The sequence below is a fragment of the Saimiri boliviensis genome, chromosome 7 (genome assembly GCF_048565385.1).
Source record: "Saimiri boliviensis isolate mSaiBol1 chromosome 7, mSaiBol1.pri, whole genome shotgun sequence".
Classification (NCBI taxonomy): domain Eukaryota; kingdom Metazoa; phylum Chordata; class Mammalia; order Primates; family Cebidae; genus Saimiri; species Saimiri boliviensis.
This window is the reverse complement of record NC_133455.1, coordinates 42,772,762-42,799,673: the sequence shown is the minus strand read 5'-3', so window position 1 is coordinate 42,799,673 and position 26,912 is coordinate 42,772,762. Positions and strand designations below refer to the sequence as shown.

General features: G+C 37.0%; 1 long non-coding RNA gene across 6 annotated transcripts in view; it reads left to right on the top strand.

Moving 5' to 3' along the window:
- Nucleotides 1–26,912, top strand: part of LOC141585095 (uncharacterized) — a 377,010-nt gene that overhangs the window by 276,269 nt on the left and 73,829 nt on the right. For all 6 annotated transcript variants that reach the window (XR_012518397.1, XR_012518393.1, XR_012518396.1 and 3 more), the window contains one exon: nucleotides 25,389–25,532. This is a non-coding gene — a long non-coding RNA (uncharacterized LOC141585095). The remainder of the gene's footprint in view (nucleotides 1–25,388; nucleotides 25,533–26,912) is intronic.

Sequence of the window (26,912 nt, the reverse complement as noted above, 5' to 3'; positions counted from 1 at the left end):
GACTGTATTAATTATAAAGAACATTCATTTTGATTGTTATAACAAGCTTATTATTCCCATCCCTCACATGAGGAAACCAAGCTGTAAGATATGCTAGCACACATTTGGGAGCCTTGAGTGGACCTCAGAACCCTTTTCATGAACACTTTGGAATTCTAAAGAGCACCATTTTGAAATCCATTTGCAAAATTTAAGGGCTTTGAATAGTAACTCGGAGACCTGAATTATATTACACTAGCCCAAGATTCTCTATTCTTTTCCCACTGTTGCTAAGTAGACAGAATATTCTAATATCTGAGCTTGTCTTACTCCCTTGGCAATGCAGGCAGACTCCAGGGTGTTCTCTAAACTTTTTTGATACGTTAAGAATGTCATATCTATTGTACATTTAGACATGTCATATCTATGTCATGACATAAGAATAACATGAGAATGACAGGTCATTCTATGTTAAACATAAGAATTATATGAGTGTCATCTGTGTCTATTTAGACATGTTAAGAATGTCATATCTGTTGAGCATTGAGGCACTCAGGCTGAGGCATGGAGCTAATATTTGGACATTTGTAGCTAAAAGTAATTGTTTCAAAATAATTCCAACCAGGATGGGCCATGAGTATTTTATAGTTACCTTGCCACAGCCATGGTTGCTTGCTAGAGTGAAAGAGAGAGGGATCTGCTTTGATACAGATGTGTGTCACTTTTTCTTGAGAACACATAGGAGTGATGCTGCCTATAATCCTAACTACTCAGGAGGCTGAGGCAGGAGAATCCTTTGAGCCCAGGATTTTGAGGCTGCAGTGAGCTATGATCACACACTGTACTCCAGCCTAAGTGACACAGCAAGACCCTGTCTCTTAAAGCAAAAAAAACCCCAAAACAAACAAACAAACAAACAAAATCCTATAGTATAATGCTGAGTACATAATAAAATAATAAGTTGTCAGTAATTATTTGTGGGATGCTGAAACAAATAGAAGCATCAAAACATAGTCCTTTAATGGTGAAGAGCGTGCATCACAGCTGTCTGGAAAGCCTTTACTATCTGCACTTTATCATCCCAGGTACAATGCTCTCAGATTTAGAGGTTTCACACATTTCTTGGACCCATGCTGAGGTATATGTTCAGGCATGCTCATTCTGTTAGTTTCCCTGAACTGCTGAGTGTCATGTGAACAAAAAAGAATGAAATAATGTTGCGGACAGCTGAAGTGCTACCTCTATGACTTCAGAATTTCTATACCAACCATGTGGTAATAAAGAGGGGCTGCTTTCATTGAACATCTTCTACATGGCAGTCAGAGGGTAAGTTTCTTACTTGCTGGAACTCTGATTTTCCTCCAAACAGAACTGGGTAAAAATAATTATCCACCACTATAATTAAAATATCAAAGCCCAGAGAGGTTAAGTAAATGCTTAAGTTTGCCAAGCTAGTAAGTGACAGCACAAAGATTCTATTCAGCAATGCCTGATGGCAGTGTCTGTGAGTCTGCCATTTTGTTTTGTAGTGTGGGTATGGAGAGAGGAAGGAGATAAATTGAGTGTCATGTGCTGTACAGAGTTGTTGTTGTTGTTGTTCTTCTTCTCTTTCTCCTTCTTCCTTCTTCCTTTTTCTTTCTTCTTCTTCTGAGATGGAGTCTCACTCTGCTGTCCAGGCTGGAGTGCAGTGGCACAATCTTGGCTCACTGCAGCCTCTGCCTCAACCTCCCAAGTGGCTGAGGTTACAGGCACCTGCCACCACACCTGGCTAATTTTTGTATTTTCAGTAGAGATGGGGTTTCACCATGTTGACCAGGCTGATCTCAAACTCCTGACCTCAGGTGATCCACTCACCTCGGCATCCCAAAGTGCTGGGACTACAGGTGTGAGCCACTGTGCCCAGCTTCAGAGTTGTTATTAACTTATCTTCACAGCTGTAAAAGGTTAGTGTTACTGTTTCCATTTACGGATCAACAAACTGAGACTTAGAAATTGTGAATAAATCCTATCCAACTTTCTACACTTAAGATATTATTTGGTGATAATTCCTAAATAGCTATAGATTACTTTAGCCATGGTATACTACATGAGTTTTCATGACTTGGTTTGTGTGCCTATGGACGTTCAGTTTTTCAAATCCCAGACAAGGATAATTTGCAGAGGGTGAATAGGAGAAATTATGAAATAGGGGAAAGTATGAAGTTAGAGAGTGGTGGACAGGCCCCCTTCTAAAATATTATTTTGGAACTCAAAATTTAAATGTTTATTACTTAATGTAATCAAGGAGTCCTTTATGTTTTTTAAAATTTATTTTTAATACACTCTGGGTCTTTGGTATGAGAGAAAAAAAATAGAAGAAGACAGTAAGTGCATACTTCATTGGAAACAGATTTCTAGCACTTACCTTTGAGTACGGAGAACCTTAGTACCTGAAAGATTGTTTTCCGTAGAATAGACTCTGCTGAAATCACTTCTTGAAAATGGTACCTTCTCATCTGGAAGGCTGATGGCACTGCTGTTGCCCAGCTGTTTACAGATGTTTTTACCCTGTAGGAACTTCACCCTGAGTCATTAAGTTAATGGTTTGGCTGTCACTGTGTCATTTATCTGTGAAATTGCTCCTCTGAGTGCAGAGTATATATAGAAGGATGTTCAGCATATAACTCATGAGCTGTTGCATAGCAGCAATAATTATGGATAAGACAAACCCTTAAAAATCAAAGCTGTTAGTAAAATAATAATGTTTTCTTTGCTGTGTTACATACCATGATGCAGTCTCATGGATAGTGTGGCATTAACTATTCGGATATAATTTAGCCTTTGTAAACAGAATAGGTTTGTGAAAATCATGAGAGATTACTTGGTGTGTTGGATTTTGCTTTCTGGCCGTTCATGATCCTTACGTTCTACATGAATTACCGGGTTAGAGGTTTTGTTTGAGCTTTAAAAAGCAGATCACAGATCCTGCCTTTTCTCTTTGCAATGACATAGGATTATAGACTGACATCTGAATGTGCCTGAATAAAAGCAACTTGGAATTTGGGAGGATGGTTGGATTATGTTAAAGCTTTCAGAATGCTGCAAGCACCTCTACAGCAGCCAGAGGATTTTCATGGCCACAGGGACACACAGTAATCAGCTCTAATTCTTTTCTCTCTGGCTTATGACCTCCGAAGTAGCTTAATAATTAAAGAGGTGCACCATCAGAAAGCTTTACAGACTTCTATAGAACTGCTTGTTTTAGCCCCATCCAAATATATAACAGATTCCAGAGAGGATCAAAAGGAACAATGGTTTTAAAAGGTTTTAAGACTAGAGTGTATATGATAATATCCTGGTTGCTTATTTAGAATGCAGGAATTAGACTTACAGAGCTATAGATGGATCTCTTAGCATGTACTTGCTGGTCAAGACTGTGGCACATCCAGCCCTTCATGGAAAGAAACTCACCCATTTTGAACCACCCACAAATACTTCCCTTGGTTTGTTCAGGACTTTTGCCTAAGTTTACATGTTTTTCTCTTATAGACCACACAGTGTGTCCTGTGGGACAGGAGAAATATGGAGAATGTAGCACACTTGCTTCCTACTGGAGTAGGTGTTTTCTTTCCAGATTTCCTTCTGTTGCAAAGTCTGACGATTTCAATTTTTTGGACAAAATAGAAAAGGCTTATCTAAGAATATAAGTCTGATTTGTTAAAATCACATCCAAAGGATACTGATATATCAGGTATTTTTGAAAACGCAATAATTTGTTTAAAATACATTTTCCAAGTTGATTTATTATTATGGCCATATTGAAAGTAGTTTTCCCTATTGTGGAGAAAGATACAATAGTTTATTTTAGCCCAATTCTATTAACAGGTGACCCTTTTAATCAACTCCTCTTGTTTTGATTGCACGCTTATGTGTGCTAAGCTGCCTTTCTTAGAGGGCTCCCAAATTTTTCCCATGTCTTGGTATTCATGCTCCCTGTTATCTCAATCTCCTCCCCTCGAATGTAGGCTGGACCTAATAGCAGGCTTTTAACAAGTAGAATATATCAAGAGTGATGGGATTATCACTTCTGAGGTTAGGTTACGAAAAACTATGACTTCCATCTATCTTGTACTCTCTGGGTATCTCACTCACTCTGATGAACCCAGCTGCCGTGTCGCGAATTGCACTGTGGAGTTGTCCATGTGGCCAGGATGTGATGGTGAGAAGCCTTTGGTCAACAGCCAACAAGTCACTGAGGCTCATAGTTAAACAAGCTTCAAGGAATTGGATCCTGCCAACAACTACTGAGTGACCTTGGAAGTGCATCCTGCCCCGGCTGAATCTTGAGATGACATGGTCCTGACTGATACTTTGTGAGACATTCCCTTGAGCTGGAAAACCTAGTTAAACCACATCTAGATTTGTAACTCATAGAAACTATATAGATGTGTGCTGTTTTAAGTGGTGTATTTTGGGGTAGTTTAGAAACAAATAGCTAATACACCAAGCCATAAACCAATCCTTCCCCTTCATTTCTCCTTTTCTTCCCTCCTTCCACCTGTTCCTCTTTCAAATGAAGATTAGGCATCCTCTGTGAGCCAGGTACTATGGTTAGCCATTGTGAATACAGCACTGGGCATGGCAGACTGGCTAGGAAATGTAGTGATGACCGTATTCACTGGGCTTACATGCTCACTGGGGGCAAAAACATTGAACAAATGAGTGACATAAAATAAAAGTAAGGAGTACTTTGGAAACATTGTAGTGGGTCTTGAGCTATTTCTGGGAGAGACTGGTTATCATTGAAAGCCTTCCCAAGCTATGAAGTGTGAGTGGAATTATTTTAATTTGGTTTCCCATTAAGTATGTCAACCAGGAGAGAATTCTTTCCCTAGAAGGTATCCTGCCATCTAGACAACTACATTTCTTACTACAATGTGATATATGGTATTTGAGAATATTTCTAAAAAAGACACAGGCCATCTGCTCATGCTCAAAGGCTTTTCTTTGTTAAGTAAGTAGTTCTGAAGTGTGTGTGATTTGACCTGTCTTGTACTAAATTTGTCTTGAGTGGCGGTTTCTCTGTGCTGTCCCTCCCAACCCCCATCTTCAGATGCCATGTCTCTGTAATTCAGCAAGACATTTCTATGATTCTTTGTTAAATTACATACGGCTAGGATCTTGAGAGTGTTACAAGAGCAAACATGATTGTTGATTATCCCTGCCCCTCCTACCCTATTTTTAAGAGGAAAAGTAAACTGTCAAAGGTCAACTATGTAAAAAATGTGAAGGCCACTCCCATCAAAGCCACATAGTTGAGTTATATGAAGATGGTAGCATGTGTGTATTTATTTTCCTGGCATCAAACTCAATCTTGACTGGGTGTGGTGGCTCATGCCTGTAATTCCAGCACTTTGGAAGGCTGAGGCAGGCAGATCATGAGGTCAGGAGTTCGAGACAAGCCTGGCCAGTATGGCGAAACCCTGTCTCTACTAAAAATACAAAAATTAGCTGGGCATGGTGGCATGCACCTATAATCCCAGCTACTTGGGAGGCTGAGATAGGAGAATCGCTTGAACCTGGAAGAGGTTGCAGTGAGCCAAGACGGCACCACTGCACTTCAGCCTGGGTGATAGAATGACTCTGTCTCAAAAAAAAAAAAAAAAAAAATCATAATCAAAATACAAAAACCAAAAACTCAATTTTTGCTGCACTCTAACTACAATCCTTATTATCTCTCTCAACAGTCTGAGGTCCTGGAGTTCTACAAAAGCATCAGTGTTAAAGAGGACCAGGAGTTAACTTAAACTTGAAATCCCTGAGAAAAGTCATGGTGAAAAACTTAAAGTCATGGTAGTGGACAGACACATCCAATGATCACATCGTGAAAGGTGATAAAATGACACTGATAAGGGTGATTAAAAAATGAAAAAAATGAAAGTTGATTCAACTGAAAGAGAAAGAACTTTTTTTTTTTAATAGGAGAAAAGGACATAAAGTAGTTGGTAATGTAGAAATTATTCCTGAGAACTAAGCCTGTGAAATTTCCTAGAGTTAGATAATAAAAAAGTTGCGTTCCTACCTCAAAACAATCTGGGAAGCAAGTGTGGAGTAGATGCCATGGCTGGTCCTTACCAGTCACCTCCAGGTCCTGGCTCTGAAAATAAGAAAAACGTAAAAAAGAGAGGACCCTATAATTTCAGATTAGGATAGTATCATTGGCAGAAGTGTATGCAGAGCTGATGTTTCTGAGAATAGACAAAAAGGAGTACAGAACTAGAGAAGAAGAGCAAAAATCAGGAAGCCATTCTTTCTCTCTACTTCTGCCTAGAAGCTGACAATATCTCTACTTAATACTGGCAGGATTATAGAGAGCCTTGAAATATGAATATAATCATCCTATAACCAACCACATGAAGACAATGAAAAAACAAAATGATGTTTTTAGCATACCAAAAATTCTAAACTTCCCTAATAAACTTCTGGGTATAATTCATTATATTTGCTTATGGAATTCAGGAAAGAGTAAGCCAAAAGTTATGGCTATAGGAGGAGGTACTAAATGAAGAAAGTGCACAAAGAAGTTCCATAACGTAGCATGGTTGCATGGTTACTGTGTAATTGTGGTCAAGGTGATAGATGTATTCTTGGGAATCTTCTGGTTGCAAGTAACAGGAAACACGACTCAAACTGCTAAAATAACAAAGGCTATGTGACTCTAAGGCAAATTATTCAGGGACAGCTGGGTCCTTTCAATGCAGGATGGCGGTCAATACTTCTGGAGGCCCTAAATATTCACATTTAAAGAGTATGTCGCCGGGCGCGGTGGCTCAAGCCTGTAATCCCAGCACTTTGGGAGGCCGAGGCTGGTGGATCACAAGGTCAATAGATCAAGACCATCCTGGTCAACATAGTGAAACCCTGTCTCTACTAAAAATACAAAAAATCAGCTGGGTATGGTGGCACATGCCTGTAATCCCAGCTACTCAGGAGGCTGAGGCAGGAGAATTACCTGAACCCAGGAGGTGGAGGTTGCGGTGAGCCGAGATCACGCCATTGCACTCCAGCCGGGGTAGCAAGAGCGAAACTCTGCCTCAAAAATAAAATAAAATAAAATAAAATAAAATAAAATAAAATAAAATAAAATAAAGAGTATGTCAATGGAAGAGCAAGGGATCTTCTTTTTAGTGGTCTCCATCTAATTATTTCCTTACTTATTATTATTGCTCTGCATTGGGTACCAGTTCCATGTCTAACTCAATCACTATGAACATGGGAATAGGCTCTCTTGTTTAGCTGAAGCCATTTAAGGTCCACTGCCAAAGCAGAGGGAGATCAGTTTCCTCTTAAAGCACATTGGCTGAATTAGGAAGCATCTTATGCTTGAAAATACAAACAAACAAACTCAAGATGCTCTTCTTACACAGAAAAAAACAGATACAGGGCATCAAACCTCAGCAAAATCTTCTGCAGTGGGCAATAAGCTCTTTCACATGGGAATAGAAGTTTTTCAACTTCTTATATTAGGTGCAAGTAGAATGAAAGGCATGGTCTCTGTTTAGCTTACTAAAGGAAGTAATTGCTTCTCCTGTGGAATAGTCAACAAGTTTAGTACACGAAGGTGAGGAGGCAGCCTGGGGGCATTTGGACTGGTATTTTGGAAGGCTCTGGTCCCCAGAGAAGTGGAACCACAAATTTTACATGTGACTCAAGACCGTTAACTGTTTGGGTCTCTTGTGTCAGGTGGCTTCTGGCTTTAAACATTTGACTTTCCTCTGAGATGGGTGGGTATACATAGCATAGGTATGGATTATCTGTTAGAAGCCTCTGAACATGCAAGAATTTAAAAAATTTTGCATTTTTGCAGCTATGAATAACCCAGTTGTGGGTAAAAGGAACCATAGCATAGGCTATTATTTTTTCTAAAATGATTGAGACAGGGCCATAATTAATCAAGAGTCATACAAATGCCCAAAACTGGTAAAGTCATTTAAATAGGAGGAAAGAAATGGTCCACATCAAACCACAGGTGACCTTCTACAGAGAAAATGGGTTTTATGCCATAAATAAACATAAGTATAATGAACAGGAAGTGGCTCATTGTTAAAAAAAAGAGAGATCATCTGATTATCTCTTGCTGATTATATAAATGCCAGAGAGTAATTTTAAGTATTCTAAAGATAACTAGAATAATTTACAAATGCCTTTATACAGAGTAGCAAAGGAGCAGTGTGTACATTCAAAAGGCATGCTGACCTTGCCAAAAGACTTTCATAAATTAACTTGAGAGAAAGAGCACAGATTCTGTTATACCATATGGTCATTGGCCAACATGTTAAGCAAGAAGTGTAGCTAATTCTTGATTTCTGAGTAAAAAGATAAGGAATAATTTATGGGGAACATATGCAATTAAAATAGAAAAATCTGAGTAGAGTGTTGAAGTCAGTGTTAGGTCCTCCAACATGAGTTCAGACTCTGGGGTTGTCTATTTCTGAGATTAGTCTTAGTTCCAGGACTATAATATCTTGAGGCTTTGGCAAGTCACTGCATATCTCTAAGACTTGGTTTATGCATCTATAAAATGGGAAATAATAGCATCTACCTGACAGGCTTGGGAGAATTAAATAGGAGAGTAGACATAAAGCACTGAATATAATGCGTGTCACACGATAAGTGCTCAAAATCTATTATCTCTTAAAGAAAGTGTGTTCTCCTTTCTAGCTTGTGTGCAGGAAATTGCAGGGAGAATGTCATATTTCAGGGATCAATGTCATAGGTTACCCAGCTTCTCATGACTCACCTCCGCTTACTCGGTGAACAGAAATACGTATCATCACAGGTTTATTTAACCTGGTGTTGCTCATCAGGATTCCTCATTGCCTCTACAGAGCCTGACCCATAGCAGATACCTAATGAATATTTGTTTTCTAATCAACTGACTGATGGCTTGTCTGGGAACTGGGCAGCTGCTTGGCCCTGCTGGGTGGTATCAATGACACAGCTTATCCCCACTCTGGCTGATGAGCGAAATGTGCTGTTTCAACTTGTACATTTTTCTTTTTTCGCCCAGAGTTTTGATCAGACCTCAGTGTTCCTCAGTCTTCCCGCTTGAACCAGTCTTACCCATCTCCCTCCCTTATCCATTAACAAACTTGCTTATTGCCTTCAACGTGATGTTCCAAATATGATCTTAGTAAAACTGAGATGAAATGTCCTTCTTCAACCATTACTGGAAAATATTTTGATGGCTGCAGAAAAGAGTTCCTGACTTTTCATTGCTTTCCCATCTTTCAAACCAGAGGTCTCTGCTTGCATGTGATATTTAACTATTTAATTCTTTCTTTTCCAAGTTTCTGTAGCAAAGGAAAGAAGCTGCCATTTCTGACTACTGAAAATGAGGCACTGCTGTGCTAGGTGCTTTTACACAAATTACACAATTTAGCACTCTTCATAACCTGGGGGATGTACCAAGTATTAATATTTTTGTTTTATAACTCAGGCAACTGTAGCTCAGAGAACCTGAATAAATTGCTCAAGGTCACAAAATAGCAAGAGCCCAAACTGGGATTCAAACACAGTTCTACAAGGTTCCAAAGTCATGCTATTTCTACCTGATTCCCTGCCTCTTCTATACTGTATGCTTTTGATTATTTTCATCACATACTCTAGTTATCTTAAAGCACAGGTCAAATGTTGCACATTCTTTTATGCCAATGTTTCTAACTTTGTTAAAAATATTTCTCTTTCTTTTTCAGTGCAGTGATTTAACCTGTATTCTAGAAGTAAAATGAATCTCACAAGACCTTAGGGAGAAACTGTGGCATGAGTGTAAAAGCACGGAGTATGGAATCAGGCAGATGTGACTATCAGCATCTCTGGGAAACATTTAGGGCCATCTTTCCTAATATTTGTTTCTTTATCTGTGTAATGGGGATATTCATACCGAACCAAGAGAGTTTTTGAGGCTGATATGAGGTGATGCGTATAAAGTGTTCAGTGTGAGACCTCAAACTGTGTGCTCCCTTCAAGAGCCACGGCTTTAATCCAAGTAGCATATGGCAGGTTGAAGCATTTTCTAACCTCACATGATCCTCATGTCTCAGCTCCAAGGAAAAAGGAAGTAGACATGGTACGGCATGAAGAGAAGAGGAAAAACATACTTATTCCTAAGTTTGGGTTCTGATACCTATATTTTTTTAGTAGCTTCTGGATTGTAGATGTCTTTAAAAACTTGAACTTTGTAGTTGCAAATCCACTAAGATTTAATACATAAGTGGAAACAAATGTCTATAAACATTCCAGCCACCTATGAGATCAACTAGCTTACCCAATTCTAGTTTTCTTCATCTGCCAGCTCACCTTGTACTGAATATAAGCTATAAATAAATGTTTAGAAATTGTTTTATGTGTTTGACCTTTAACATCACAAATGCCAATAAAAAAATTCTCCTTTTTCCCTTCCATAAAAAGCAGCAAAATGATTCTAGATTTCTCATTAAGAACCTTGAGAACTGCTTTTGAACAAAGATAAAGAAAACAAGCTTCTTTGTTTAGCATTTGTCTATAGCAAGATGAGAGGGAGAAAGAGTGAACACATACGTTCTTGTTTTTAGCAGCTTCTCTGCTTGTCACATGAATTCCTTTCTCTCAGCCACTTATAGGTTACAAAGTTGGAGGCAAAATGGGTAAACAACCACGACTTTTACTATAAAAAAATACTCTTTCTCCTATCTGTCTAACTTAGGTAAAAGATAAAACTCTTAGCAGGTGATGCTCACAGAGATTCAATAGCTGTAGTTGAGGCTTTAAGAAGGGGCTTACACTTTTTGTACAGATGAAATCTGATTTTCTGGAATGTTCCTCTTTCTCAGCCATACATCCTGGCTTGGAAAATTCCTACTCAGATTTTAAAATATGGCTGAAGTGTCACCTCCTCTTCCCTAGACCATGCTCCAGATCAACTTCCAGGAGGGAAAGTTGGGTCCACACCCTCCCACAGAACCGTGTGTGCCTCTGATGCAGCTCCTGCCACACTCCCTGCCAGAGGTTTGTTTATGTGAGTGTCACTACCATGGTTTGATGAGACCTTTGAAAGCAGGCATTCTATTCCATCCTGTGTTCCCAGCCAATAGCCCAAGGATTGGGATATATTGGTTCAATATATTTAATTGAACAAGCAATTAAAATATATGCTAATTTAGTTATCTACTGATTCAGTTTTTGTATTTGTTGTTTTAGGAATGGGGCATTTCAGTTATTTGTTTGGGATTCTGCTATTTGAGCAGGGCTTGGTGGGGCAGCTCCTCCATTCTATGTGATTTGGCTGGGGTAGTTCTGGTGGGGCTGGAAGATCCAATGTGGCCTCAGCTGGTGTTAACAAAAAGTCTGGGGTTTGAGTGGTCCTCTTATCCTCAGATCCTCAGGGCTCTCTCTCCACGTGGTCTTTCTTCCAGTAGGACGATTAACTTCTTTTGAGGTGACTCAGGATCCAAGAGGGTAAAAGTGGATACTGCTAGGCCTCTTAAGGCCAGAACTGCCACTTTTCTCCCATTCTGTTCAGATTAATCAAGTCACACATGGTTAATCCAGATTCATGGGGAGAGGGAAATGGACTGGACAGGAATGGGAGCAGTTGTTGGTGGCCATCTTTGCAGAAAGTCAACCACATTCTATGCTTGCTACCTCAGATATAAGAACTTTGCTGAGGACTGGGGCCTACTCTCTTGCCCTAAATTGTTTTTCCATATGTATTTCTTCCATATATATATTTTTACCATATATATATGGAAAATAATTTATTCACTGAGTTCATGTAGATTTTAGAAATATTTTTCATTAGCTATTTTGAGTGTGTGTATTTATGTATGTGTGTGTGTCAGGGGGTATTGTGGTTATTTGACTTTTTTCTGAAAATCTCTTGTAACAAGATTTCTAGGTTGTTTCTGAAAAGAAGAAATAATAACTGCCTTTTATGACAATTTCCTTACATGTGTATCCTTGGGCTTTTGAGAACAGTCAAGTTGTGAGAAGTCATATGAAGTAAAGTATTTTTTAAATTGGGATTCAAAGAGAAGGTTCTCTTTAATAGTAGATAAAGGGGAACATCTGTGATACTGATTATAGGTATTCTCACCTATATTTTGTTTTTGCCATTATATGCAATGATCTCCCCCCCCACCAAAATAATCATTATATCCTTTTCTTTTAAAGAAAAACCGTTTTGTAATTTCTTATTTTTTTTAAAGGAAATAGCTACATAAAATTAAGAGAAAACAATTACATAATTACTGCACTGTCTACTCAAGTTATTTGCTCTCCAAAGTGTTTTAATAATATGATTTCTTTAAAAGTAGAGGAGGCTACAGGATTCATAGACTATTAAAGCTGGAGAAAAAGGTCCCTATCATCATCTTGTCCAACACCTTCATTCTGTAGACAAGAGATGGCTCTGGAAGTTACATAATGCAATATATTAAAAGAAAAAACGATTACTTAGAGAATGTGTTAAGCTGAAAAGTCACAGAAATCCATCTTTGAAATGTTACTTAACTCGATATATTACCAGTACTTCTGAAAAAAAAAAAAAATGGAAGGAGATCTATATTAAGGCAATTAAATACACAATGGCTAAGTAAATACCTTTAGCAAGGGAGCCTAAAGTTCTGGCTGCCTTTACTTTTAAATAATAGCTACATGAAGAGTCATTGTTTTAGGTACAAATTATATTTGGAAATGTTCACAATTTGTAAAAGTCATTCCATATTTTAAACTTAGAATGCCATTTGTTGGCTTCAAGTATGCTGTTCACATAGACAGCAACATGTATGCATATGTAACTAGCCAATTATTAGCTTCATGCAGACCTTACTTAATCCTTCATTCAGTCACTTGACAAACGCTATTAAGCCCCATTGATCTGTCAGGTAACATTTAGCAGTGAACAATATAGACATTCCCTTTCCTTATAATGAGAATTTATATTCTAATGAACGGCTTAGTATTTTCTTACTTTGGAATAAAGCTAGAGTGAATGCTAAACTAAGTATTTAATAATGTACACATCTCTGAGTGCTATGGAATGGGATGATACCTCCTAGGCACTCTGATTTTGTCTTATTCTTCTCTTGTCAAATTGTAGCACTTCCCACTTATTAGGACACTTTTTTAAAAAAACTAAATCAATACCATAACAATCTTTGTAGGACTAATTATAAACGTTGTTTATCATCATCATTCCAGCTGAATTAACCCTCATATGAAAATGGTACAGAGAATATAAACATAATACCTAAAAGCTAACTTGCCAATTTGTCATGAGTATCCCTTCCTTCTTTTAAATAATTGGTTCATTCTTTAGGGTTCTCTTAGCATTTTACATGTACTTTTAATGCAACATTAATTAATTCAGTTGTATAGCTTGTTGTCTGTGTATTTGTATCCATTACTAGACAGTGAGCTCCCTGAAAGTAGGACTATGCTTTATTCATTCCTTCTCTATAGCACCAGCTTAATTCGTTCAGCAAATGTTTATGCAGTTAATATTTTATTTAGAATTTTGTTTCATCAAATGCCTTGTAAGACAGGTAGTATATATATATTTGCATTTTATAGACAAGAACTTGAAGTCAGAAGAGGTGAATATATACTCACAGCCATGGTAGTTATCAGGATTGGACAAAGAACTTGAGTTTACATCCCATGACTCCAAGTCCACTGGTCTTTCTTCTGAAACCACATTACCTCTGTGCATATATTTATACTTTTTATCATAGACTCGTGGGTGTGTTCATCACCATTCTCCATACTTGTTCTTATTTCTCTTTGCTTCTATCTCCCCTACTTGCTTAACTCTGAATTGACCTTTTAATCTTTATCCTGATTCAATAGCCATAGCAGAAGGGAGCCCAGAACAATTAAATTGTTCTATTACTCTTCTCTAAGAAATTAGTTATCACTTTTTCTTTGGCTCCTATACTTTTGTTAAGTTGTAAGTTTAACAGAGACTTATCTAAAAGAGTTCCAGGGTTAAGAGTAGTTATAGGGAGATTAATCAGGAGATAATTATAAGCTGATAACCAACAAATACAAATTGTGATATGCTAGACTGAGTTACATTTAAAAGTATAGAATGAAAATAGAGAAGGAATGGATTGAGACAAAACAGAGCAGGGTGAATTAACGAGATTTTAGTTTTCATGGAGTAAGATCAAAAGTGTGGTCCACTGGAGGTTCTGGTTATCAAAGCAGGGTGGTATCCACATACTTGACTTACTGACTTAGTAGCTTTTGGAGCGCAGCCCAGGAATCTTCATTATAACAACGCCTTTAGGTGATTCTTATGTACAGTGTACTAAAGCAGAAGATTAATAGACAAAAGCAGTGTTTTTAAATTAAATATAAATAAATTGCATATAAAGCACCTAGAGACCTTGCTAACATACAGATTCTGAATCCATAGGTCTGAAGTGGGGCTTGAGAGCATGTTTTTAAAAAGTTCCCAAATAATGCCAATGCTGCTGGTCTGTGAACCACACTTTTGAGTAGCAACTTACTAGATACTGAGGTAGCTGCTACGATCTGTGTGCTATGGAAGGTGAAATGGAAAAAGTAGATTTTGAGAAGCCTCACTGATTTATGACAGAATTCTTCTTTGTCAGCTCATCAGGAAACTTTGTAAGATATTTCAAAATTGCTTTTCAATGTTTTCGTGGGTGGGACTCTAGTTTTGACTGGCCAAGAGGCAGCTTGATTTTATGCAGTCTCAGTAGTAAAATTCTGGGTGGGAGACCAAGAAATACTCCAACAACATATTTATGATGGAGCCTCCTGCCCTGCCTTTTCCAGTTTCAAACAGTTCAGAAAAAAATGTAAATTTCTTTTTTAGTTTCAAATAGTTTGGAAAAAAATGTAAATTCTTTGTGTAGCACATCATCTGGGCTAGTTTCTTAATGCTCATCTGTTTCATTCCTGCCAATTAAGAGCAACAGCTGTCTTGCAGGGATGGTGGTCGTTAGGAAATGACACAGCTGTGGGATTTAGATGAGATAACAGTTGTACAGCCAAGATAAGGCATCATTGGAATGCAAACTGCCATAAGACTGATTTATAGCACACATCCAAGGGGAAGAAACTTAAACCAAAATCAACTAAAATAACAACTCACCCAATAGGGAAAACAAAACAAAATATCAACCAGAGATGTTTAGCCCCAAAGTCAAGTTTTCTCAGACTATTTTAAAAACAAGATTTGGACTAAAAATTGACTTAGAGGGATTCCAATTACCTAAGTTGTCTACAATGCCCAGACTTATGAATTTGTATCTAAGAGCTAAATATTTCTGCAAACTCAGTCCCCTTGTGGCTCAATACAATTTGAGATATCCAAATCTCTAGGCCTTACTCTGTTACAGAGGGTAGACTTGTTAAAAACAAAAACAATGGTCAGTGACAAGTATTTGGAACATGGTGTTATCAGAGTAAAAATGTCATTTTACCAGTATAGAAACCCAACAACCCAATGAACTCTGCATAAATAATTATTTTATAGCATTATACTTACCCAATGAACTCTGCATAAATAATTATTTTATAGCATTATACTTACATATTTCAAAAAATGTTAGTCATAATATAATTAATCATTACAAATAAATTCTACCACCTAAAGTTTCTTGTATACATCCCATGAGTTTTAAGAGTTCTGTATTTTTGTTGATGCTATTTCTCTTGGAATACATAGTTATTCTCATTCCTGGACACCTAAATTCTACTCATCTTTCATAAAACATGTCAAATACAAAGGATCTATGAAGCCTTTTGGGATCCTCTCAACTGAAATTAATAGATTCCTGCCTTGAGCTTCCATCACAATTTAGCTGTATATTTCTTATACAACCTACATACTTTTCCTTGGATTTCAATCACATAAGCACATGCTTTATTTTCTTTATCAATCTGTAAGTACATTGAAATCAAGATTCCTGTCTAACACACCTCGGTATTTTTATAACCTATTTTGTTGTTCAATAAATGCTGAATTAAAAAATCTTGGTTGAACAAATTCCCTTGAAAGTTCTAAGAAGAGAGCACCCACTTATTAATTCAATTTTGATTTTTTAAAAAGGGACTGGGCTTTAAGAAGGATGCATAAGAGAGATCATAGAGGATAGGAAATCTTGCTGGCAGGAAGATGAGATATATTATTAATCTTGAAATATTCTAGTATAGTTCCTTAGCAGGAATTGAACTCACATTGCTACAATTCATTTGCAGTCATTCCTTAAATTTGACATGGGCATAAGTAATTATAGTACAATATACAATAAGCTAAAGGACATAGGGCTTGCTATGTAATTTCAGAGGGGAAAAAAGAAAAGAATACTTTCAGTGGTGATGGCTAAAAAAAGGTTTCATTCATTTATTCAGTCAGTACCTGTATTTCAAGTCCTTGACCTCATGGAGTTTATGGTCTGATTGACGAGGTATGTATTAATCAATATGATCATATAAATAACTGTAAAAATCATATCTAAGAGTAAGATAATTGATGCACAGCGTAGTGTTTGATGTTTTACCTAACACTAAATAATTGTTTAATAATCAATTATTTTAATAATTAGCTTTTAGTCTATAAGAAATGGGGTGCTACCAAAAGTGAGCAAGAAAATGAAAGTGACCAGAGATATGTTTTCTGGTGTTTAATCCAAGATTAATTTGTCAGAGGAGCTGGAGTGGAAAGTGACAAGAATTGGGTGATCTGTTGTCTCTCAAATCCATATTACATATAATTTAGGGCATCTTCTGTGGGAAGACAAGGATGGAAACATATATTAGAAATATTATGGAGGTAGTATTTCTGTAGAATAACCAATTTAAAAGAGGTTAAAAGATCACAGAGTCTTCTAGTATGGGAGACCTTGGAGAAGGTGATGATATTGAAAGAATCTGGGGACACAGTGTTAGGCACAGGTTCATGATGGGAATAAGGAATTATCTTTGAACTCACTAAGGTTGACATGTTGGGATTCCCAGGGGGAGAGTCTCAAACACTGATTAGGGCTGGAGATTTACATGTGGGAGTCACCTGCACAGATTTATAGTTAAAAATGTTGGAATATATAAAATTACCTTTGAAGGACCATAGAAGAAGGACAAAGACTGAGTCTTGAAAATTCTCTAAGTTTGGGGTTGGAAGGGGAAAACAAGAACTGAGAGGGAGAAGGGAAGGCAGAAATTTGCTGGTGTCCTGCAGCCGCAGAGGGACACGAATTCAAGGTGATAGCAATTTCAAATCCTGGGACTGCTTGAGCAGCAGCTAAGGTCTGTTGGCTTTGGCCGTAAGGTATCATTACTTATCATCACAAGGAAAATTTTAGAAAAGTTGTATGGGATACCAAATTATAACACTAAGGAATATTCAGGAACTGAGGGGAGTAAGCATGGACTGCTCTGAGAGAATCTGGGAGAATTAAAGCAACTAAAGAGCAAGGTAATTAAATAATTCAGTCTGAGAAGTTGCAAAGGTGAAGAAAAGTTTTTTTAGAATGTAGGAGATCTAAAGTCAGGCTTGTATTTGAGATATGAAGATATTTTGCATGCTTTGATTATATTATTAGGCTAAATTAAATATTCTGAAATGGTGAGTTTGTGCAGTGAAATTGGAGCAGATTCATTAAAAATTGTATTAGACTTTGTGCTGTTCTGGTTTGTTCTAGAAAAATAACATAATTGCATATCTGTTATCCAAACTGGAATGGCAGACTAGTTCCCCTAGTTGTGGTACATTTTACCTGCTAGAAATTGTAAACCCCAGCTAGACAGAAAGCACTCATTCTAGAATCCTGTTAGTGGTAGTGAAAGGATAACAAAGAATTTATGACATTACATTTTTATTCTAGCTTGGCAGCCCGATCATATCACTATAAATGGGCCCACAGCAATGTTCGTTTCCAAATTTGGTTTAATGACATGAGAATTACTGACTTCTGTATCTGGTTGGAGCTGGGCAATATTCTCCAAGGCTGGTAGAATGTATATTATATACGAATGAATGCATGTGTGTATGTATATATGTATACATATACATATACATATACATATACATATACATATACATGTAATAACTACTAGTTACTGAGTGATTACTAGGTTGCAGGCATCATGAAAATTGGATTAAAAATATCATCTATAATCATCCCAGCCTTACAAAGTAGAGAATATTATCCTGTTTTTACAAATGAAGAAACCGGAATTGTAGAAGTACATTGTCCAAGGTCACACAGCTATGAGGGATTGCCGATGGGCTCTAAACCCAACTCTGCCTTGTCCTCTCTTTCTGCTTTTGGGATATATAAACAGAGGACAAACATAGCAGTGGTGTATATTTTATAAGGAATAAGAGGAAGCTATTGCTGGAAATTGTGTCCTGAATTGCATTGAATTCATGAAGTGACCTAGTTTTTCTTCACCTCTTATGGGACTTTTTGCAGAAAGTTGAAGTTGGACCTAGTTTTTCTTTACCTTTTATGGGACTTGTTGCAGAAAGTTGGAGTTGGAAGAGAACTTAAGGGACTTTATTTCTGGAAACTGAGGCTAGAAATTTGCTCAACATCACCTAGATTATTTGCTGCTGAGCCACAATCACAACTGAACCTTTTGTGTCAAAGTCCTGTCTATCCTAGGCCTATATTAAAAAGTATGAAGAAAAAAGAGTGTATGGATTTCTCAGTGATTTGCTTTCATCATTTAAAAGGCTTCTTAGAATTCTGGGCAGAATCTTTTTGAAAACCTTGGGTGCCTTGAATTTATGTGGATTTTGTTATGCTGAAAAGTTTTCTAGGTAGAGTTCTGCCCATTATGTTTTTGACTAATATTTTTCTTGTACAAGCTGAAACATACTAGGGCTCTAAGGTATACGGTGTAAAAGCAGTTGTTAAAATAAAGAATGATGGCATGTCAAAATGATTTATATGGGCAATTTAATTGGAAATGTTGCCATTAACATAAAACACTCCACTTGATACGGGCTTTATGTTCCTATTAAATAAGAGAGAGTAAACCTCTATGCATTATATCAGCATCATGCAAAAGATGATCAAGTATTTTTTCTATACAATAATATTTTATTAAAGTATCACTAGTGGTGATAATCCTTAGGGTAGTTTATGTTTATCAAAGAAGCTTTTCAAAGAAGTTTTAGCTTCTTCTAAAAACTATCATTGGTCTGCTATATAAAGCACTCCTGCTCCTTCCACTGAGGGTAACCTTTAGAAATAGATGCTGCAGAGATAAAATACCACCTGGGATATTTCTCCCTTTAAGCAGGACAGTAATTATAAAAGGCTTGGTGCTTTTGTAAGTTTATTTTAAACATTCCTTAAAAAGTAGGGTTTGTAATTTTCCTTCAGGTTACAAGCTGACATTTTGAAAAAGAAAAAAAAATGTTGCGGGGAATGCAGCACTTCTGTGTGGTGGCAGCTGATAATTACCATAGTGTGAGTGGGGCTTGATATAACCCAGGCATTTTAAGAAACATGGCTGATTACAGTGCTTTAAGAGTAACTCAATTTGGGAATTTTGCTTTGTTAGGCAAATTGAACTGTCTTGCTTCACCAATCTCATCTTACTTCCTTCTTTTGCTTTCCAACGAGTCACCTTTATGTCTTCAATTGCAAGACTCTTCTCAAGAAGAGCTATGTGTAAAACTTAAAAATAAAATGCAGAAAATCTAAAGGGAAAAAGCATGAAACTTAACCATGAGTATGCCTTTGGAAAATTTCACTCTGCAATAGCATTTTGCATCATTTAAGATGTTTACATAAGTTTTGTTTGTCTCTTTGTTTCAAATAAAGTAGAAGAATTGTTCTGTGGCTAATGTCAAAATAAAAATAATGTTACACTGTCTTGGCTTAGATATGTGCACACCTAGGAAACTCACAAGAGTTAATCCCAACTTGTAGGAGAAGTGAGAGAAAGATCATTTCACAAGAAAAGAAACTAGAAACATGCTAAACAATATTTTTTCTATTACAGTTATTAAACATACACGATTCACTTTTATAATTAATTATACATATTAGCAGCCCAGATCTGAATGTAGAAATAAAAATAAATGTGTGTATTTGTATGTGTGAGAGAGAGCACGTTGCACACACACAGATGACTGTGAATTACCTAGACGTTTCTGAGCACCTGCGGTTTGAAAATTCGTTGAAGATATACATCCACAGGACAGATTGTAGTAGCTGCTCTTTCAATAAAGAGTTGTTACTCAGGCATTATATTTTATCGAATATGTGAGCTATTATTTGCTCCAAGTAAATACCCAGTTTTAAGCATTCAGCCCAAGAAATACCCCAAACCTTTCCTTCTGAAAATAGCTGAAAATACTTGCAATCAGGAACAGATTCAAGTTTTGTGGCACCAAAGCCCTCTTAAAGGAAAATAACACAAAACTATAAGATCAGATCAACTGCTTGGAATGAGTCTTGAGGGGTGTGGAAGTTGAACTTCATTTTCTTTGTGGTAAGTCCACCTCTGCTTGGGAAATACTCTAGCTTTTACAAGACCAAGATGGAAACCTACCCACATTTGGTGATCTGGTGTTCCTCTAGGGATCACCATGATATTTTTAAAGCAGAGTTAGTTTTGCCTTTATTGGTCACTTTCCTCTAACACCAATCATTCATCTACCTTAATGATTTTCTAACCTCTCTTTTATCTAACTCATACAGATATGATCGTATTTTGTACCTCTGTCACTTCTTCAAGCCTACATCTTCAATAAATACTTTACATTGTCTTGGGTTACTGTAGCATTAATTTAGTGTTGTGGGCTGAAACATGCCCCCTACAAACTTCTGTAGTGGAGCCCTAAAACCCAGTACCTCAGAATGTGACTGTATTTAGAGATAAAGCCTTTAAAGATGTAAGTAAATTAAAATGAGACCACTGGGGTCAGCCCAAATTAATCAGACTGGTGTCCTTATAAGAAAATAAAATTTGGATACTCAGAAGAGATGATTGTATACCAAAGGGCCATATGAAGAGGCAGCAAGAAGACATCTGTCTGCAAGCCAAGAACAGAGAAAACCAACCCTGTTAGCACCTTGATCTTAGACTTCTAGTCTCCAGCACTATGGGAAAATAAATTTCTGTTGTTTAAGCCACCAGGCCTGTGGCATTTTTATTGTGGCAGCCCTAGCAAACTAATACAGTTAGCTAGAATTTATTAAATAAACTGTCATTAACTAATATCTTCTTCACATCAGTAAGCTTAAGAACAGCACAGAAACTAAGTGTCCATCATGTATACTGGTTGAAAGAAAGAACAAATACTGCATGCATGCATGTGTGCAAATAGAGTAGATTTTAAAAATAATTCGTGAATAAAATTCATCTTCCTTTTTTTCCTTCTTTGCACAGTGTTGACTACCAGGAGAAATTGTAGTGATGAAATGAAAGTCATGTTTCAACATGTCTTACTGATGATAAAATATGCATTCATTGAGTTCTTCTACTGCGAAAATTTGAAGAAATAAGAAGTACCCAAAGTTACCTAAATGTATCAGGGCATGGAACTCATGGAAGACATAGTTTTCATGCTGAAAGTAGTATCTACAAGGTGAAAAATATACTTTTTATGTGATGTTGTACAGTGGGCTGGCTGTTTACCACAGGCCTCATATGTTGCTATCTGAAAATGGGAAGTATCTTTCTGAAGAAACCCTAGGAAAGCTAGTTCCTTCAGCCCGCACAGATTATATGACTAATCTTTCAGAAAGCCAACTTCTCAATTTGTAATCGGTTACCATTTATTATCCTGTGAGTGTAGCAATTCAGGAAAACTAATTATGGCCTATGTTTGGTGAAAGCATATAAGAGCAAAGGGCAAGGGTTGCTCCTAAAGAGAGTCTCATCTAGCTAGAAATGCTTTCTGATGAATTGATCTTCTATTTTCTGGGGATATTACATTTGGATTGGAAAGACTGTTCATTCATCCATTGTACTATTCACTTCCTTTTTAAGCATTATTTATTGAGCCACTATAATGCGACAAACATTGTGCTGGGTATTAGAAACACAATGATGAATACTGCAGACATTGTCTTTGCCTGCATGGAACATATATTTTAATTATCATAGTTTCACTAGTGGACTGCATTTACTATTTCTATGAATTAACAACATTTTTCTTTCCTTTGGTTCAGTAGTGTTGCTCCTTACTTTCCATGGTGATTCTTTCTATAAATGTTTACCAAAATATTGCATGCATCTAATAAAACCTTTTTTGGAAGAATGGCTCAAAGTTTTTCATAACAGCTTAAAGCATTCTGAATTGAAGGCTCTTTTATGGCACATACTGTCAAAACTTAGGCACCATAACACAAATCAAAGTGACAGAAAAACCTGAAAAGTATCTGCAAAAAATGCACATTTATTTTATAAGGGTCAGTGCACAATCAAATATTAAGGTCTATGCATTCTTCTACCATGCTCGAATGAGTCTATGTGATAATTCTGTAAATGTAGGGAAAATATTCTCATTTCTCTGGACCAATATTTGATCTTATACTTTCTCCTATTCACACCAAATCAAGTGAAATTTGGACTTGCCTGAATTCTATGCACTCATGCCGAAGACATCTCTCCTACTCATGACTTCTTTGCCTACCTAGAAACTTATTAAGATTAAATTGTCTAACTGATGAGCACAGTCATAGTTCTTGAGGTTCACACACATATAAAGTAATTCGGTTTATATTAGAAGAAAGGAAGAAAATGTCCAATTTCAAGCAACCTTGTATTTTCTGGGTTGATTCTATAGATTTTTATACAAGGAGTGAGCTTGTGAAAGAACCGCCTGAGGTGGAAACATACGAAGGTAAAGATCTACAGAAGTGGCTCTTTATCTAACCATATCACCTCTCAGAAGCCATGACCCCTGTAAATTTGATAAAAGGAGCTGAATAGCACAATAGCCTGGAGTGTACAAAAACTAGACATCTGAAGAGACTTTCTTGTTTCAAGGATATACCTAATAGACTTTAAAAATATTCCTTTAGTGGAGAATTTAAAGGAAGTTCCTTCCTATTATGACGTCCATGGTTCCTTAGGTAGGTCTTCCCTTTGTCATTTTGGGTGACTTCAAATGTAATATTGTGACATTATCTCTAAAGAGAGGCTCTTCCTTTGGCTTGCAAAGAAATTAGATATTTTAAAAAGACCAATTCTCTGCTTTTAAACACTACCTACTTGTACTTTCCTATTGGAGGCTGAACTAACATTTAAACATGTTATCATGATGCACATAAATACTGTTGGCAAAGCTTTTATGGCTACCGATGACACTATAAAAATATGCCTTCATTTTAAGAACTCTAGAGGATTTGTACATCTGCATAAGCTCCAGAGTTCCCCGCTTTGTGGGGGAAGATCTGATGGGGAAGATGAGATCATTATCTACTTCTATCCTTGTTTAAATTTGTGGGAAGCCTGATTGGAAAGTACTTTTCCTCACTATAGTTCTGCAGTAGTCGGTTTTATTAACCTCACAAATCGATTATATACATATTTGTCCATGTAAAGGAATTTTTAGAGCAATAATTTTTAATCATGTATGTTTGGTGTAATATACCTTTCTCATATATTTATGTGGATAAACATTTTCTTTTGGTTCCAAGTCTTTCCATTCTAGTTAAATATAGATTGACAACATGCATAAATATAATCATTTCAAAGGTCTTTGGTCTCTCGATTTTTAAAGTTTTACTTCCCCATAAGGCTGGAGAGTCCTGGTCCAGGCTGGACTCAGGTGGGTTTCCACATTTCATGCAGGCCTCTTGCTTGCTGTGTAGTGTGACTATAACCAAGCCCCTGGACTTCGTGAGATTTTAGTCTTCTTGCCTGTAAAGTGAGAGCTCTTTAAGCTCTTCCAACTGTACAAGTCCATGACTTTCTTTGAGACATTTCCAAGATATACAGCTACACACTGTATGTGATTTTATTTCTCCTGCAGCACAATTAAGCCCCTGCTGATAGTGACTTTGCCATATTCCTTCCTGAGGATTCTTAGAGGTTTCATAGAGTATAGCAGAAGTTTCAGATTTCATTATGATAAAAGAACTCAGATTCAGGGGAACATGGTCTTTGGCTCACTGTCATTTATGGATGTAGTTTGATGCATGTAAAAGAATGAGCTCTCACTCAGGTATGGTTTTATGAGAAACTACTTATGGCGGGATAGAAATTCATTCAACGTTTGGTCAGACTTAACCTTTTGAAAATGGTATAGGGAGCAGGACTGTTTGGTTTTGATGTATCTATTTCTATCTGTATTTATAAACAAAATTCCACATGAAAACATTTGAATACTGCATGTAAGGTGATTATTTTCCTCTATGCATTCAGCACTAATTTTAGGTACTTGGACTACATCAATTAAAAAAAAAGATCACTTCCTTGGATTTTATGTTTTTTGAGGGAGAAGGGCATGCTGACACTTGACAATAGATGTAACAAAAATATAAAATTATATATCTATATAATATAGCATGTGATAAAATGTGAAAAAGGTAGAAGAGGGTTAAGGGGATTGTGATGTTAAAGGAGATGTTTTATGATTTTAAATAGGATTTTCAAATAGGTTGCGTTGGGAAGGTGATATTTGAGCTTGAAGTAAGTAAGTTAGAGTGCTGTGGGGATATTTAGAGAAAAAGTTTTCTAAGCAGAGGGAACAGCAAATGTAAAGATTCCCAAGTGGTACAGTGCCTGGAGAGTGTCGAGATACATCAAGGCACTAGGGTGACGGCCACGGAAGGAACACAGAAGAGACGAGGGCAGATCACTTAGGGCTTTATGCTGAATGTTTCTCATTTGCTTCCTCAGATCCATTCATTTCTCTTTGCCATCCATAAAAGCTTCACACTATTGTTAGCATCAGAGTAGCACACCATGGATACATGATTTTTAAAATGCTCACCCTCACCTTTGTAAACGTTCTCTGTTATGGTTTGAATGTTTGTGTCCCCCTAAAGTGCATAGGTTGAAACATAGTCCTCAACACAAAAATATGAAGAGGTGGAGGCTTTGAGAGCCTATAAGTTCATGAGGGTGAAAGTGTCATAAATAGAATTAGTTTGTCCTTATAGAAGACATCTCAGAAAGCTCATTGTTCCCTTTGCCACGTGAAGATGCTGCAAGAGGATAATATCTATAAAGCAGAGGAGAGTGAGCCCTCACCAGACACTGAATCTACTGGCTCCTTGATCTCAGACTTTCCAGCACCCCCGGTCTCCAAAACTGAAGAAATGATTTTATGTTGTTTACAAGCTATCCTGTCTATGTTAATTTGTTACAGTAGCATGAATAGACTAAGGCTTAAACTTTCCTTGATTACCAGTTTAATTACGTCACCTATTTCTTTTTTCAAGGGCCCTAAATGATAAAAGCATTGAAGACCATTGTAAGGATGTTGAAATTTATTCTGAATGAGATGGAGAGAGATGCAGCAAAGTGGCTTCTAGTCCAAAAGTATCACCCTGGCTGCTCTGGTGAAAGTGACTACCGTAACCGAGGTAAGAGACATGTCATCTGGCTATATAGGCCAATTGTTCTGAATTGATATCAATCCTAAATGCATCCCACATGCTTTTTTTTTTTTTTTTTTTTTTTGAGACAGAGTCTTGCTCTGTTGCCCAGGCTGTAGTGCAGTGACACCATCCCAGCTAATTGCAACCTCTGCTTCCCAGGTCCAAGCAATTCTCTTACCTCAGCCTCCCAAGCTGGAATTATGGGTATGCCATCATGTCTGGCTAATATTTTATATTTCTAGTAGAGATGGAGTTTTACCATGTTGGCCAGGTTGTTCTCAAATTCCTGACCTTAGGTGTTCCACCTGCCTTGGCCTCCCAAAGTGCTGGGATTACAGGTGTAAGCCACTGCACCTGGTCAGAAAACAAAGTTTTATCATGGCCTAAAGTTCAAGATGGCTTTTTAGAAGTAATTTTCCCATGCCAGTTTTGGTTCTTTTGAAGTGAATGCTGTGTATTGCTATAAAGATAGCTAGTGATTATAAATAGAATTTTAAAAATGGAATTAAGTGCCTATGCTTTATAAAATGTTGTTCCATTTTTTCTTCATAGGTCTTTTGCTCTCTTTGTGAATAAAATGTATTTTAAACATATGTTTCATTTTTCCAACAGACAGTTTTGAATGCCATATGCTTTTTTTTTCCTAGGCAAACTGTTTCAAAGTTAAGAAGAATGAGATGGTAGATGAGGGAGGAGCAGATATTAATCAAATATTACACAAATGCATGTCAAATTTTAAACTGAAAAGAGCCGTAATGGAAAGGTACAGGAGTGTTGAAAGGCTCTGATAAGAAGATCTAGTCTAGTCTCAGGGAATTCTGTGAAGACTTATCTTAGAAAGCAATGTGAGTTTTACCATAGATAAAATTATGTTCTACCTGTAATAGCAACAGGCACTTTCACCAAGAATAGGAGTTCCTCACACTTACTATAACCAGAGTTCTTTTAGGAATTCTTCCACTTCATTTATTTGCAAGGAAATAGAGGATACTTACTAGTTTGATTAAAACAAGCGAGGTAGATTCTCATCTATTTTCTCAAGACTGGATTGTATCCCTGAAGTTTGACTTATGTTAGGGCCACTATTCTAGAGCCTGTGTATAGTTACGTGTGTGACTTATTTTACCCCAGTAAACTATGTTGAGTTTCAAGAGAAAGGGATGGAATTTCCACATGTGAAGTATGAGCTGTGTGTTAGGCACTGTTCCAGGAATTCAAGTGCATTTGCTCCTCTGTCTTTTCCTCACAGCCCACATCTAATCTAGTCTGTCAGCACTAGTATGAAAAATATATCCCCAATCTGACAACCTCTGCATTTCCTCTTTAGTTTAACCCACCATCATCTTAAATTTAGGCTTGTATAAT